This window comes from Diachasma alloeum, unplaced genomic scaffold (genome assembly GCF_001412515.2).
Source record: "Diachasma alloeum isolate Michigan unplaced genomic scaffold, Dall2.0 Dall_scaffold_00842, whole genome shotgun sequence".
NCBI classification, from domain to species: domain Eukaryota; kingdom Metazoa; phylum Arthropoda; class Insecta; order Hymenoptera; family Braconidae; genus Diachasma; species Diachasma alloeum.
The window spans coordinates 375810-390857 of record NW_021680966.1 but is presented as its reverse complement, the minus strand read 5'-3'; the positions used below and the strand labels follow the sequence as shown (position 1 = coordinate 390857).

Sequence of the window (15048 nt, the reverse complement as noted above, 5' to 3'; positions counted from 1 at the left end):
AGCCATTTAATGGCGCTAATGTTGGAATATTACTTCTTTTAAGAGATTGGCCTCAATAATTACACATTAGATCACTATGACCGTTGAATTTTAAAAATTTATGTTGAATAATTGTATCATTTTCAACTGATAGAGGTTTTCAATTACGCTTGAACGATAATCTGTCACACACATAACACAACAAACCAAAGTCATTATTTACAAAATCTCATTGTAAAATATTATGCGCAGGCTTAAAACTCTGGATATTATAAATTGTCATCAGCATGTTCTCCAGAATCATCAGGAGATTGAGCTTGTTGATGGTTGACCCGCACTACCCACTAGAGGTGTAAGTAAGAGATTAGCAGCTACTTTACTCCTCTCCCTACCGTCTCATTAACAGTAGACTTTTTTAAAATTTAATCTGTCCCTCGCTCGCTATTTTCTTTCATGCCATGCTTTCACACTTTTTATCGCCTATTGCAGCATATTTCACAAAAAATTATTAAATGCAAGAAGCTATAAATATACGATACACGTGAGCACTACGTAATAACTGAATAGAATATACAAATTGCGTTAGATGTTGATCAGAAATATTCAACAGCTAACACTCAGCTACATGGAAACAGCTGTGTTTGGTTTCCGTCACGTCGGCTGAACACAAAAGTTGTTACTATAGAGGGAAACGGAGCCAGCGACATTCCGTACGCCTCACTCCCTATAGCTAAGTCTCCATATCAAAGCCCCGCTCATTTCCGTAACAGAATACGTTGCCGATCGCGCCTTCCTACTCTTCTATAAGAAGTTTCACTTCAAAAATAATTTTATAACAAATAAGGTGGTGAGAAACAAGAAAGAATATGAGAATTGTGATGTGGTTTTTCCAAATATGAACAACATAAGGTTGCGTGTTGAATAACGATGGTCAATATACTTTGAACACCGTTAACGAATTATTATGATTGGAACTGAATTTTCAGTGCTTAGTCTTCAAGGTCTTACATCAGTTCGGGCGCCATTTGTAACATTGAAATGAAATCGCAATGATATTCTCAGTATTCTACTACATTCGAGCCTTGTCATCAAGATAATAATAAAAAATGTCGCGCGAGCCACAATAGATTAATTTCTTGAATTTATTTCGTAGCGTCCAGAATATTCCAAACGTCGGAATTCGAGACAAACATCATTCTGTCCTTGTCCCTCACGAAATTTCAGGACAATTCTCGAACCTTCGATAAACGAAGGTATATAAACTCGTACGCTCCCCGGTGGATGACGTCAGTCTACTTTTTAGTACGCATGTAAACACTTGCCTTTAAATATACAGTTCTTGTCAACACCGAGTTATTATTTTTGATACCCGCACCAAACCGCCACAAAAAATACTCAAAATCATAATCAAAATAATAATATGGATCTAAAGTTGATATTATATTATGTACGGTAATTAAATTGAATGGAAAATTCTGTAATGCTAAATATTCGGGTACTGCTAAATTATGTTATTTAAATTCCGGTCAATTTTCACTTATAACAATAACTCTCGAGCGCCATGTGACTTCATCTCCCATTAGCTATTTCAAATCATAAAGAATAGAAATAATTACCTGGGCTTCGTCCGCAATAATTATTTTCAATTAATTCTGATTTTGTTCGGGTCGTTATTCAAGTATCTCAGTAATTACTAAAAATCTCCTGGTTCTTGAAAGAAAGATTAATAGCAGAAGAGCAAAATAAAAAGGAATGAAATAACAAACTGATTGTATCTCAAAAAGATCTAAGTACAACAAAATAATGGAAATAATTTACAGAAATCCGGGTAATTGATTGAAAAGGAGTTCAATTCAAATTTAAGAAAAACAAAAGAAAAGAATTTATTCAAGAAGTTTGCTATATAGAAACTCTCTTTCTAAATTTACACAATCATGTGATAATCCACATCTGGATTATCACCATCCATCCACTCGTCGAACTCAATACAACTTTTAACACGGAAAATTGCGGGAGTTTTTAACTATATTTTCATAAAATAAAAATATTCCTCAGTTCCGGATATGCTATCCTCAATTTTTGCTATGAGCAGAACTCAGATTCGCTAATATTCGTCATGATAATTTCGGATTCGAGCAAGTGGAAGTTTATACTGATTGATTCATGATTCGGAATATAGATGATTTCCGTACAAAATAATTCTCTTTGCTCAATAATTTGCTTCAATCGAATTCGTCCGATCGATTATAGTTAAATTTAATTAGAACTTGAATGACTTCGTGGAATTCTCGCGAATTATGATAATCACCGATGACACAATTAACAAAACTCCGAAAATCTCAAATATTAATTATTCCAAAATTTCCGAGGCTTCACAAAAATATTCGCGTGAATTAATATCAATTATCGCACCGAGAAAGATACCTGAATAATTCCCCCAATACTCGAAATCCCCACGCAGGTAATTACTGAATTCGTACTTACAATACACGTGCTTCGCTCGCCTGTTGAAAATCACAGAATATCGCCCTATTTCGCTCGCTCTGGACTTATCGCCAATTTCTCCTTGCCGAAGGAAATATCCAGGACTACTGTCCTATCTCGTAGGAGAAAACTCGCACTTTAATCATTCTCTTCATTAATACTGTTGCGTATTTACCCTTTTTCTCCCTCAACCAACTTCATGTACGATCGTCTCTTTGTCGATCATCATTCTTTTATCTTAGCTCTTAGTCCGCGGACGTGTCATTTCTTTTTGTATCTTTTATTAATTATTCTTTTCGCCCCATTTTATTTAATAAACGAATTTATTATTAAAACGGTGTCGTATTTTACATTGGTGTCAGAAGTATCGCGAAAAATGGATACCCCCCGTGACAGGCATCGTTTTCGCACTTCTCACCGGAATTCAAACTCCACATTCATGGATGCTGAGGACATCACAGAGATACAACTCGGTATCCAGGAAGCAGTTCGGTTAGCGGTGGGAGACCTGCAGCTCCAGTTGTCCGAATTTCTGGATCAATATCGACAACACATGAAGATGGAATTGCAAACGGACACGAAGAATTTGGTGGACAACTCCAGTCAGGCGAATAACCATCAAATAATGGATTATTTGACCAAAAATTCTTCGGACGTGATGGCACATCTGTCAACGACGCTTCAGAATCAATTCCAATCTGCAGTTACTCAAGCCATTGAGAATGCGGTGAAGAGAGAGGTTCAAAACATGAGGAATGAAATCATGGAAGTTTTAACAGATAAGTCGATTTCACCTCGTCCTAACACACCATTCTTGCAACATTCAAACACATTCAACCAAAATTCTAATCAACTTCGCACTACATTCACAAATCCTCCTCAAAACCCTCACTTCGTTCCTTCCACACCGAAACAGAACTTAATTAAACTACCTCACTATGATGGTACAACACTGGTCGCAATATGAGCGACTTTTTCATGTCATTGCTTGTGAGAATGGATGGTCAGGTAGAATTGCTGCCTCATATCTACGTTCTTCCCTTCGCGGTAAATCTCAATCAATTGTTGAGACACTTCCGGTTTCCGACTAAACGGACATTCATAAATTAAAAGATGTCCTTAATTCTCGATTCGGGGAGCAGCAGTTCTACCGCGTATATCATTCACAATTACGCGCTCGGATTCAACAAAAAAATGAGGATTTAAAAACTTACGCGGAAGACGTTAAAAAATGAACACGTCTTGCTTATTTTGCCGCTTCCGAAATAATTAAAAATGAAATCGCGTGCGAAAAATTTATCAACGGGCTTAATATTGGTCGAATTGAGAGTGCTCTACGCCTAGAACACTTTGAAAGTTTGAATTTAACTCTTCAACGGGCATTGGAAATGTGCACAATATCATCAGTAAAAAACAAAATCAACATCCCAATCCGAATAATCAATCACTCAATACTTCTTACAGATCATGTGATAATTCTGATCAATTTAATTCAAATAATCACCGGAAAGTCATTTGTACTATTTGCGAAAATCGCAGACATTACGCGAATGAATGCCGTAAGGATCGTTATTCGAATTCGAGTTCAAATACAAATTTGAATAAAAACTTTAATCAAATCTCCTCTTCAAACTATTCCAACCAAAATCGTAATTTTAACCAAAGATCTAACCCAAAGGTGAATTATGGAAATCACAACAACCAAAATCAACGCTCGACAACTAATTCACAAAACCAAAATGGGAATCAACACGGAAATGGGCGTACGAATTGCTTCTTTGCTCAAGATCGTAGCGGAACCAACTCATCCGTTCCCTCTAGAATTTTTACTGCTTCTCCGATGAAACAGAGTTCACTGAAAATGGACTCTCCTCAGTTAAACTAGATGAAGTCAGCTTGGAGGAGGTCAAGTGGACTTCACCTATTCCGAAATCCTGTTACCACACGATTTCCTCTGATCCAAAATCAAATTTACATTTAATAATTCATGGAAAAATTAATGACCGCTCTTGCTCCATGATTATTGATACTGCCTGTGATATTACAATCATTAACCCTAAATTATTTTCATTCAATTTGAATTATTTACCATCGGTTTGTAAACTTTATTCGGTATTGACCGCCAACGGCTCTCAACTGCATTATGTTGCCGTTAAGAAAGTTACCATTTCTATCAGCAATGTAATTGTGATCATCGATGCCGTTTTCGCGAATATCGATTTAGATTGCATTCTCGGTTTAAATTGTATTTTATCATCTGGACTTTTACATGAATTTCACACGGTAATCAACCGGAAATTCAATCTCCATGACAAAACCAAGATTGTTTCAATTTATGAAACCAATGTCAAAGGTGACATTGAGATAATTATTCCCGAATATTTAGTGAAATTATTCGAATCATCAATTAAACTATTGGACGAGGAGCAAATCAGTCTAATAAGAAAATTTATCTTTGAATTTCAAAATTGTTTCGCTAAGAATAATAAAGATTGAGAAAATATTCTGAGATTAAACACAAGATAAATACCGGGAATTCCGATCTTGTCAAATTGGATCCTCGTCGTATTCCTTTTCATTATCGTGACAAAGCTTTTGAAGCTCTACAAGAGATGAAACTGGTAGGCATTATTGACCCAAGTTTTGGTTCATGGTGTTCCCCGATAGTTATGGTGTAGAAAAAGGATGCTTCTCTTCGTTTTTGTGTCGACTATCGACTCTTGAACAAAGTGACTAAAAAGGATGTTATGCCACTTCTTCTCATTGATGATCTTTTGGATGCAGCTCAAGGATTTTCATGGTTTTCTTCCATCGACTTAAAGAGTGGTCATTGGCAAATTGAGATGAATCCAAAAGACAGAGAGAAGACAACTTTCGTTTTTGGAAATGAATTGTGGCAATTTAAAGTTCTTCCGTTCGGATTGTGTAACGCACCTACCACTTTTGTTCGAGTTCTTTTCCGAGTCCTTAAAGGTCTAATAGGAAAAATTTGTCTTGTCTACCTCGATGACATTTTAGTCTTTGGTCATTCATTTGAGAATCATCACCACAATTTACGTCTAGTTTTTGAGAGATTAATTACAGCGACTCTCAAAGTCAATTTCAAGAAATGTGTTCTATTCCAGAAGGAAATCCTATTTTTAGGACACATTATTTAAAACAGAGGTGTTAATTGTGATCCAGAGAAATTGAAAATCATTTCTCAATGGCCTACACCTCAAAACAAAACAGAAACTAGAAGTTTCATTGGCTTATGTTCTTACTATCGCAAATACATTCTAAATTTTGCAATGATAGCCAAACCTCTTCACAAAGTCTCTCAAGCAAAATTTCCTTTCATTTGGACAAAAGAGTGTATCGACTTGTTCAATGAACTTAAATCTCTTCTCATTACTCCTCCAATTTTTTGCTTACCAATTAGAGATGGTAAATTTATTCTAGATACCGATGCGTCTCAATTTGCTATCGGTGCTGCTCTCTCACAAGTTAAATTTGGGGAGGAAAAAGTAATAGGCTATTTTAGCAAATGCTTGAATAATGCTGAGAAAAATTATTGTGTCACTAGAAAAGAACTACTTGCTGTTATCAAATCGGTCGAATCGTTTTCCCATTATTTATTAGGACGTAATTTCTTAATTCGTACCGACCATGCAGCTTTGAAATGGTCAACTTCCTTCAAAGACCCCCAAGGAATAGTCGCTTGATGGTTAGAGGTACTTTTTAACTATGATTTCGATGTTTCGCATCGTCCAGGACAATCACATGGGAATGCGCACGCTCTTTCACGACGTCCGTGTTCATGTAAACGATGTGAAAAAGCTAATTTTTACGAGAGTTCTTCTCAGAAATTAGTTTTTGTCACTCAATGCTTGGTAGATAACGAATTTGACTGGATCCAATTACAGAATGACGACAAAACACTTAGAATCATTATTCAATTCAAAGAAAAGAATTTTCGACCTGATTGGTCAGAAGTCTCTCACTTGGGATCTGATTTTAAAATCTATTTACTTCATTGGGATTCGCTGGAAATTAAAAACGATATCCTTTTTCGTCGCTGGGAATCCCCTGATAAAACAAAATTTCTTTACCAGGAGGTAGTACCCAAAGAGACTATTCCAAAAACTCTTTCCATCGCTCATGACTCTCCCGTCAGTGGTCATTTTGGTATAAATAAAACCTTGAACAAGATTCGCGAGAAATTTTATTGGGCAACTTGTAAATTTGATGTCGAGAACTGGTGTAAGAAATGCAGGATTTGTTTTTCTAAAACAGATCCCCATTTTAAAACTAAGGGCGAACTTCGAATTTACAATGTTGGTTTTCCATTCGAGAGAATTGCAGTCGATATTTTAGGCCCGTTTCCTCGTTCTTCTTCTGGAAGTCGCTGCATTCTTGTCGTTACCGATTATTTTTCAAGATAGCCTGAAGCTATCCCTCTTCCAGACCATCAAACGCGAACCGTTGCTGATGCTTTAATTCGTGAAGTCATTTCCCGCTTCGGTGTTCCACTAGAAATTCATTCAGATCAAGGACGAAATTTTGAATCATCCTTGTTCAAAGAAATTATGGATTCTTTGGGAATCCATAAAACTAGAACTACTCCTCTCCATCCCCAGTCCAATGGTTTGGTGGAACGTCTCAACAGGACATTAGTCAATTATTTAGCTAAATATCTGAATTTCAATCAAAAGAATTGGAACAAATGGATTCCTTTCTTCCTGTTGGCTTATCGTTCCTCCAAACACGATACAACTGAATTTTCACCTGCCATGTTAATGATGGGTCGCGAACTGAGGAACCCATTAGATTTGATTCGTGGAATCCCTCCTCAAAATGATTACAATAATCTCTCTGATTACGTAATCGAATTACGAAAAAAATTAGATTCTATTCATGATGAGACACGAAATAACTGCCAATTTAAGAGTGATCAGATGAAATCTAGATTTGATTTGAAAACCCATATGTTGTCATTTATTCCTGGATAGAGAGTATGGTTTTTCAATCCCAGGAGAACAGTAGGAAAATGCCCTAAACTACAAAGGGATTGGGTGGGTCCATTCGTGGTAAAAGATGAATTAAACGAAGTAGTTTATCGGATTCAAAAATCCATCCATTCCAAGCCGAAAGTCGTTCATGTTAATCGGCTTGCTCCATTTAATGAGTAATTACTCTTTCCAGGTATTTGCATCACTTTGATAATCCTGATTTTGGTTGACGGCCGCAACCAATTTCAGAACATTCGATGATTTATTTCTTTCATTTATCCCCTGGAAGATTAAAGATGACAAAGTATTACCATGGAATACTTGTCAACAATCAATATCTGATGCAAATAGTTTGATCGATTATTACTTATGATTTGTAACCTTTCGAATCCAATTAGAATGATTGATTCTGCCGTTTCGAACCTTTTTTTTTCTAGTTTGAATCCACAACTTCCTTCCCATTCTTCTGGAAGAATCTCGAGAGACAGCTGGAACCACGCGACCACTAGAAGAAGAGGAACCTGTTTGAAGACTATAAAATAATTCGAGTCGAACCTTCTCTCTTTCTTGCCTTTTCCGTCTGGGTTTGTGGAAGAGAGTTGGGTTACAGACCCCAGATAATTGAAGTATTATTTCAGTTAATGAATAACTGAAATTTCACTACAATTGCCTTCAACAGGCGCGTTGTTGTCGGGACGACAACTTTTCAAAAGAGTGAGTAGTGTTGCGTATTTACCCTTTTTCTCCCTCAACCAACTTCATATACGATCGTCTCTGTCGATCATCATTCTTTTATCTTAGCTCTTAGTCCGCGGACGTGTCATTTCTTTTTGTATCTTTTATTAATGATTCTTTTCGCCCCATTTTATTTAATAAACGAATTTATTATTTAAACGGTGTCGTATTTTACAATACTTATTCTAATTGAGTTTATAGTGGTCACCACTGTATTCCTAACAGAGGTGCCGTACGATCCAAAGTGATGAAAGATGGCTGGAATCACGTTGTCCAGGTCCGGGTTGTAGCTTGTTCTTCTGCTCCAATTGTCTTCGTATCTCTGCGGGTTAATCAGATATGTGAATGTCAAGTTATGAAAACTCTCGATCTAAAACGAGAAAATCAATTTTTGGAGCTGCGGTCGGAGTTGAGGTTATAAATCCCATGTGCAATCAAAATAAACACTCAACATGGACCACGAAGAGACGAAATTGATAAAATTGATGGGTGCAAGAAATTGGACACCATGAAAATTGCAGACTAAAGTGCTGCTCAATGCAAGTAAGGTACTTGGGGTGGTAGATGGAACTATGGTGTTGCCACTACTTGCACAAGGTGCAGATGAAACAGCTAGAAGGACCCATGCAACTGCAGTGAAGGCATGGATGAAGTCTGATGCTGCCGCCCAAAAGATTATTGCAACAACAGTCAGTCAAGAGGTAATTGTTCACATTGTGAATTTAACAACAGCTAAACAAATGTGGGATCATCTCCACTCAATCCACGAGCTAAAATCCGAAACGTGCATTCTCTTACTCGAAAAAAAGTGGTACAGTTTCATGAAAGACCCGAATGATGATATCATCACCCACATTGCGAAACTGCAGGACATTCATCATAAATTACAGGCGTTGGACGAACCCATTTCTGATTCAATGTTTATCGCAAGTGTTGATGATGTTGCCAAATGAATACAGACATTTCGTCAGCGCTTGGGATTCAACGGCCCCGGAAGAAAGAACGGGAACAAATTTGATATCCAGGCTCGTTATCGAGGAGACGAGGATTGATCTACGAGAGTCACTAGAAACCAGTGCCCTATTCGCTAAGAACAATTCATCAGACAATGAGGCAGCTAAGAACACTCAGAAGAAAAATCGCAAAAATAAGAAGGTACCTGGACTCTGCCTCAACTGCAGGAAAGGAAATCACTGGAGGAGTGCTTGCCCAGATCTCGTTAAGTCAGAGGAAAGGGGTGAGTCGAACCAGGAAAGAAGGGATGAAAAATCGAAGTCAAAGGAGCAAGGCCCAACAATGGCTCTCTAAATGTTCAACGCCATCTATTGGATCATTTATGAACTAAAATCCGATTGATAATAATTTACCAACTGAGTATTAGGATAAGTTATCGACTAAATCCTCTAGAAATTTCCAGTGTAGAAATTTCTAGATTCAAAAATCAGTATATAAAGGGGACCAATGCGATTCAGCGGCAGTCTTAAATCGGCAGTGGAATCGTGAATATCACAAGAAGTGAATAGTTGGAATATTTCAGTGAGTTTTCTTCTTCAGGTAAGTAATGTGTAGTTTTCAATTATTTCATTTAACTACTAATTAATCTAGTATCAGCCAATTGCGGAAAAATACAAAGAATTTTTAGACAATTCTACAAAATTCAAAGAGACTTTAGAAAACTCGAGAGGATTCAAGGATTTTCTACAAATCTTGGTGGAATTCAGGAAGTTTCTGAAAATTTCAAGGAAATTCAAGGATTTTCTAGAAATTTCTAAAAAATTCAAAAAATTTCTAGAAAATTCGAGAGAATTCAACGAGTTTCTAGAAATTTCGGAGGAATTCAAGAAGTTTCCACAAATTTCGAGGAAATTCGAGAACGTTCTAGAAATTTCGTGGAAAATTAAGGACTTTTCCGAAATTTCGGAGAAATTCGAGATCTTTCTAGAAGTTTCAAAGAAGTTCAAGGAATTTCTAGAAATTTCGAGGAAATTCAAGGATTTTCTAGAAATTTCGGAGAAATTCAAGGAATTTCTAGAAAATTTTAGAGAATGCAGGGACTTTTTAGAAATTCCGAGAGAAGTCGAGAACGTTCTAGAAATGTCGTGGAAAATTAAGGACTTCCTTGAAATTTCGGAGAAATTCGAGATCTTTCTAGAAGTTTCGAAGAAATTCAAGGAATTTCTAGAAATTTCGAGGAAATTCAAGGAGTTTTTTTATTTATAAAATTTAATAGATTTGGAATTTCAATGAAAGAAAGGAAGCTTCTCACAAGTAAATGAAGTAATATGAAGTAATATGCGTGAAAGCGCGCGCCCAGTCTATTTGCAATTGATAATACAATTCACCTAACGCAAATGGTCGAAGGTGAACTAATCCATTGACTTTTAGATATTTACAGATATTCTAGAACATTCTTTCATCCTGGTCAGACACATCTGAATACGAAAGTTCCAGAATAGGCCTTTCTGAAAATAAAATACCCCTATCTAAAGGAGGACTGGAGTGACGGGAGATCAGTTGAGGATTGAATCTCAATGGTTTCACATCTCCAGAAGTTGAGGGGAACAGAGTTGATTAAGGTAGACATAATTGTAATTAATAATACAATCAATCTATTGCAAATGACCGAGTGTGAATTAATTCATTGACTTCTACATATTTACAGATATTCTAGAACATTCTTTCATCCTGAGAAAACACATCTGAATACAAAAATTCTAGAATAGACCTTTCTAGAAATAGAGTACCCCTATATAAGGGAGGATTGGAGCGACTGGAGATCAGTTGAGGATTGAATCTCAATGAGTTCATATCTCCAGAAGTTGAGGGGAACAGAGTTGATTAAGGTAAGAATAATTGCAATTAATAGCACAATTCATCTATTGCAAATGACCGAGTGTGAATTAATCCATTGACTTATACATGTTTAAAGATATTCTAGATAATTCTTTTATCCTGGGAAGACACATCCGAATACGAGAGTTCTAGAATAGAACTTTCTAGAAATGAAATACCCCTATGTAAGGGTGGACAGAAGCAACTGGAGATCAGTTGAGGATCAAATCTCAATAAGTTCACATCTGCAGAAATTGATGGGAATGTAGTTGATTGAGGTAAGAATAATTGCAATTCTTAATACAATTTACTCAATACAAAACATTTAGTATGAATTAATCCATTAAATTCTACATGTTTATAGATATTCTAGAACATTCTTTTATTCTGGGAAGCCACATCTGAACATGAGAGTTCAAAAATAGACTTTTCTAGAAATAGGATACCCCTGTATAAGGGAGGATTGAAACTAGTGAGAAGGAAGTGATAGAGGATTTCCATTCATAATGCCGAGGCGCTGCTCCATTCCAAATTGTCCCCAACGACCAAATAAGTCATTCTTCACTATACCACGCGATAAGAATATACGAGAACAGTGGATAGCAGCAATTCTTACGGCGTATTCGGACTCAGTAATTAATGAAAAAACATTTCGTCTTTGTGAGGACCATTTCAGAAGCGTAGATATACATTCATCTTGCATTATACAGGATTAATCTGCAGCAATTTTCCAACAGGTAAATTATTTTCATATAAAAGAGATACATCATTTAGGGTATATTGTGCTTCCCATACGCGCCATACACTAAAAAGTATGACACCTCAGTAAAGTTCATCTTTCTCATAAAGTATATACAGGAGACAGCTATAGAAAACATCGTGAATTGTTAGGAATGCCTTAAATATATAAATTTCCCTGAATTGCATTATTTATTTATATTTAATTATTTACAGGACTCGATGAAAAGAAAGCGTATGACAAAAGGAGCTGTACCTCATTTCCCATCGAACGGATCAAATAGATCTCCAATTCTCACAGAGATTTCAACAACAATGACGAATAAAAGATCAAATACCAGTTCTATCATGCAGGGTCCTTCAAAACGGAGTACGAATACCGCAAGGAAACCAAATGAGAATATGGATATCCTCATGGATTCACCCAAACCATCTATTTCAGTGGATCTTTCAATTGCAACAAAGAATAGTAACCGATACATCTACTGCAATACTTATTTTGATGAAGCATTCAAACAGCATGACTTTGGCGTAGCATGTGATGTATGTGACCGCTTATGAGTTCCTCAAGATTTGAAAATGGTAACATCACAGCAAGCTGAGGTACTTACAACATTCTGCCCGGAAGAAGCGTAACAAGGCGTTCTAAATATATTCCAACTATGCAATACTTGTCGTTCAAGTGTGAGTAGAAGAAAGTTACCAACTTTAGCAAAAATTAATGGCTTCCAACACCCACCAAAGCCAGTGGGACTACACCACTTGATCCCATCACTGAAAGACTACTGTCACCTCGACTGCCTTTCACGCAAATCCGCAGACTTCGCCGCGAAGGAGCTTATTCAATTATTGGTCAGATAATAAATGTGCCGGTTGATGTTAATACTATGGTAAAAATGCTTCCACCTCAATTAGATGATGACTAATGTTTTAAAGTTAACATTAAACGTAATTTGATTCATAAATCAATTTACTTGCATGGATTTGTTAAGAAATCAGTAATCAAAGCATGGCTCAACTATTTAGTCAATACTCCGCTGTATCGTCACTACAACATAAAGACAGACTTCAATGTTTTGGATAAAATGAACACTACGTATAAAATAACAACACCTAATGAAAATACAGAGAGTGTATTACTAATAGAGCCCCTTGAATCAGATAACAATCAACAAATTTCAGAATCAGAGATGCTTGTGGCGCGTCAACACACACTTCTCTGGAATGAAGACATGTGCTTGAATATCGCTCCGGGTGAGCGTAGTAAACCAATGAAATTATTATATGACCAATATGCTGAAGAATTGTCATTTCCGGGAATATATTATGGAGTTTCACGATCTTTAAATCCAAACATCACCGTGACTTCATACATGATTTCAACAAGCGAGATTCATCGAAAGGATAGACGTAGTGTCACACCATCTCACATATTCTACATGGCTATGAAAACTCTTCGTCAGCGAGTTGTCGAAGGATTCTATAGCACTTTCAAGTGTGTGAAAGAAACAGAACAAATAACACGAGAAATGCTAGAGAGTCGACAATTTCTTGAAGATTGTATTCATAAGGACTTGGCATTTTTCAAATCAGTACCTTATTCAATGCAGTATTGGGCTGATCGCAAGAAAGATTTATTTGCTATAATTCGACAATTGGGGAAGCCAACAATATTCATGACATTATCGGCAAATGAAATTCGGTGGCCACACCTTCTCCGTATATTGTACAAATTAAGTGACCAATTCCCGGATGTAAACTTTGAAGATCCTTTATCTGAGTTATCGTGTTCGCAACGCTGCAATCTGGTGAATGAAGATCCAGTAACATGTTGCATTTACTTCAACAAATTGGTCAATGTAATCATGTCTATGGTACAGTCATGCCGTCAATGGAACCCATTTGGCCAATATCGCGTTATTGATTAGTTTCAACGTATCGAATTCGAACAACGAGGAAGTCCACATGCTCATATTTTGTTATGGCTTGACAATGATTCTCACGAGGCAGTGAGTGAGACTATGCCAGAAACCATTAAACTCATTAAGCAACTATACTCTGTTCATCAAACTGATCTCCCTCAACCAATGTATGGGAATCAAGTCCACCAATATACATTTACATGCACTAAACGCGGAGAAGCGACGTGCCACTTCGGTATTCCCTACTGGCCCATGGAAGAAACTCGTATACTCCTCCCAATGTCAAAAGAAGATGGACGACGCGAAATCCTTCGCAAGAAAGCAAGTCATTTACGGAAAGCACTAGAAGAAAAACAATATGATAATCTGGAAACATTCCTTGCGCGATCATCAACTGCAACCAGATTCTTATCTCAATGTTATTAGACCCACCTTACAACGGCCGACATTACTTTTCAAGCGATCTTTCCGAGAAATGTATACAAATACCTTTCACCCATGGATCAGTAGTGTCCTCAATTCTGATATGGAGTACATAAATAAATCGAATCGTGGCATCAGCAACCTCCATCGTCACTTATTACAATTGGATCATTAATCTTATGATAATGATTATGGCAATTTACTCAAACGTCTAGGTCTTAAACTATTGAACATGGTTGAGTTGTCAGTACAGGAAGCAGCTTGGTATTTACTGCATCAACCAATGAGTCACTGCAGTCGAGATGTAGTCTATATTCCCACCGTGTGGCCACATGAAAGGCAGAAATCTTGTACACGAAAATCACAAATGAATGAGGAGAATATTGCACCAAATTGCACTGATACTTGGACTAACATCATCCAATATTATGAGGTACGGCCACCCGAGTGTGATCATCTTTACCTCGCCGATTTTGCAGCAAATTATAAATCATGTAAATCTTGAACGATTAATGTTGATGTCAATGAAGATCGTGAAAACACAGCTCCGAAACCAAAAAAGAGCCGAATACAAGATGACATCCTTGACAAAAATGAAGACCATGACAGTGAAGATGGAGAGAGCATTGGTGACATTGCTGATCGAGATACGCGGCAGCGTATCGGCCAAGAAAAGTTTTGACTCCGATTGTACAAAACATCAGGCCGATCGCTGCCGTGTATCTATACACGAAGCAACTACCCCCTTCACTATCTCCGAATCATATCCATTAAATAAAATACAAACGTGACGAGCCACATGAAAGATACTCGTAGTTACATTATATAATTTGGCCACAAGCTTCTCATTGATGTAACTATTTTTTTGTTCGAAGCAATATTTAAAAAAATACGCGCATAGCAACGGGTTCATATGCACATTCTCGCATTTCACATCAACTCCT

The 15048-nt window shown here is 36.9% G+C and overlaps 1 protein-coding gene across 1 annotated transcript in view; it reads right to left on the bottom strand.

Annotated features, from left to right (window-relative positions):
* The window catches only part of LOC107044936 (serine/threonine-protein kinase tricorner), a gene marked incomplete at its 5' end in the record, with an annotated part of 379667 nt that overhangs the window by 2966 nt on the left and 361653 nt on the right, over positions 1-15048 (bottom strand).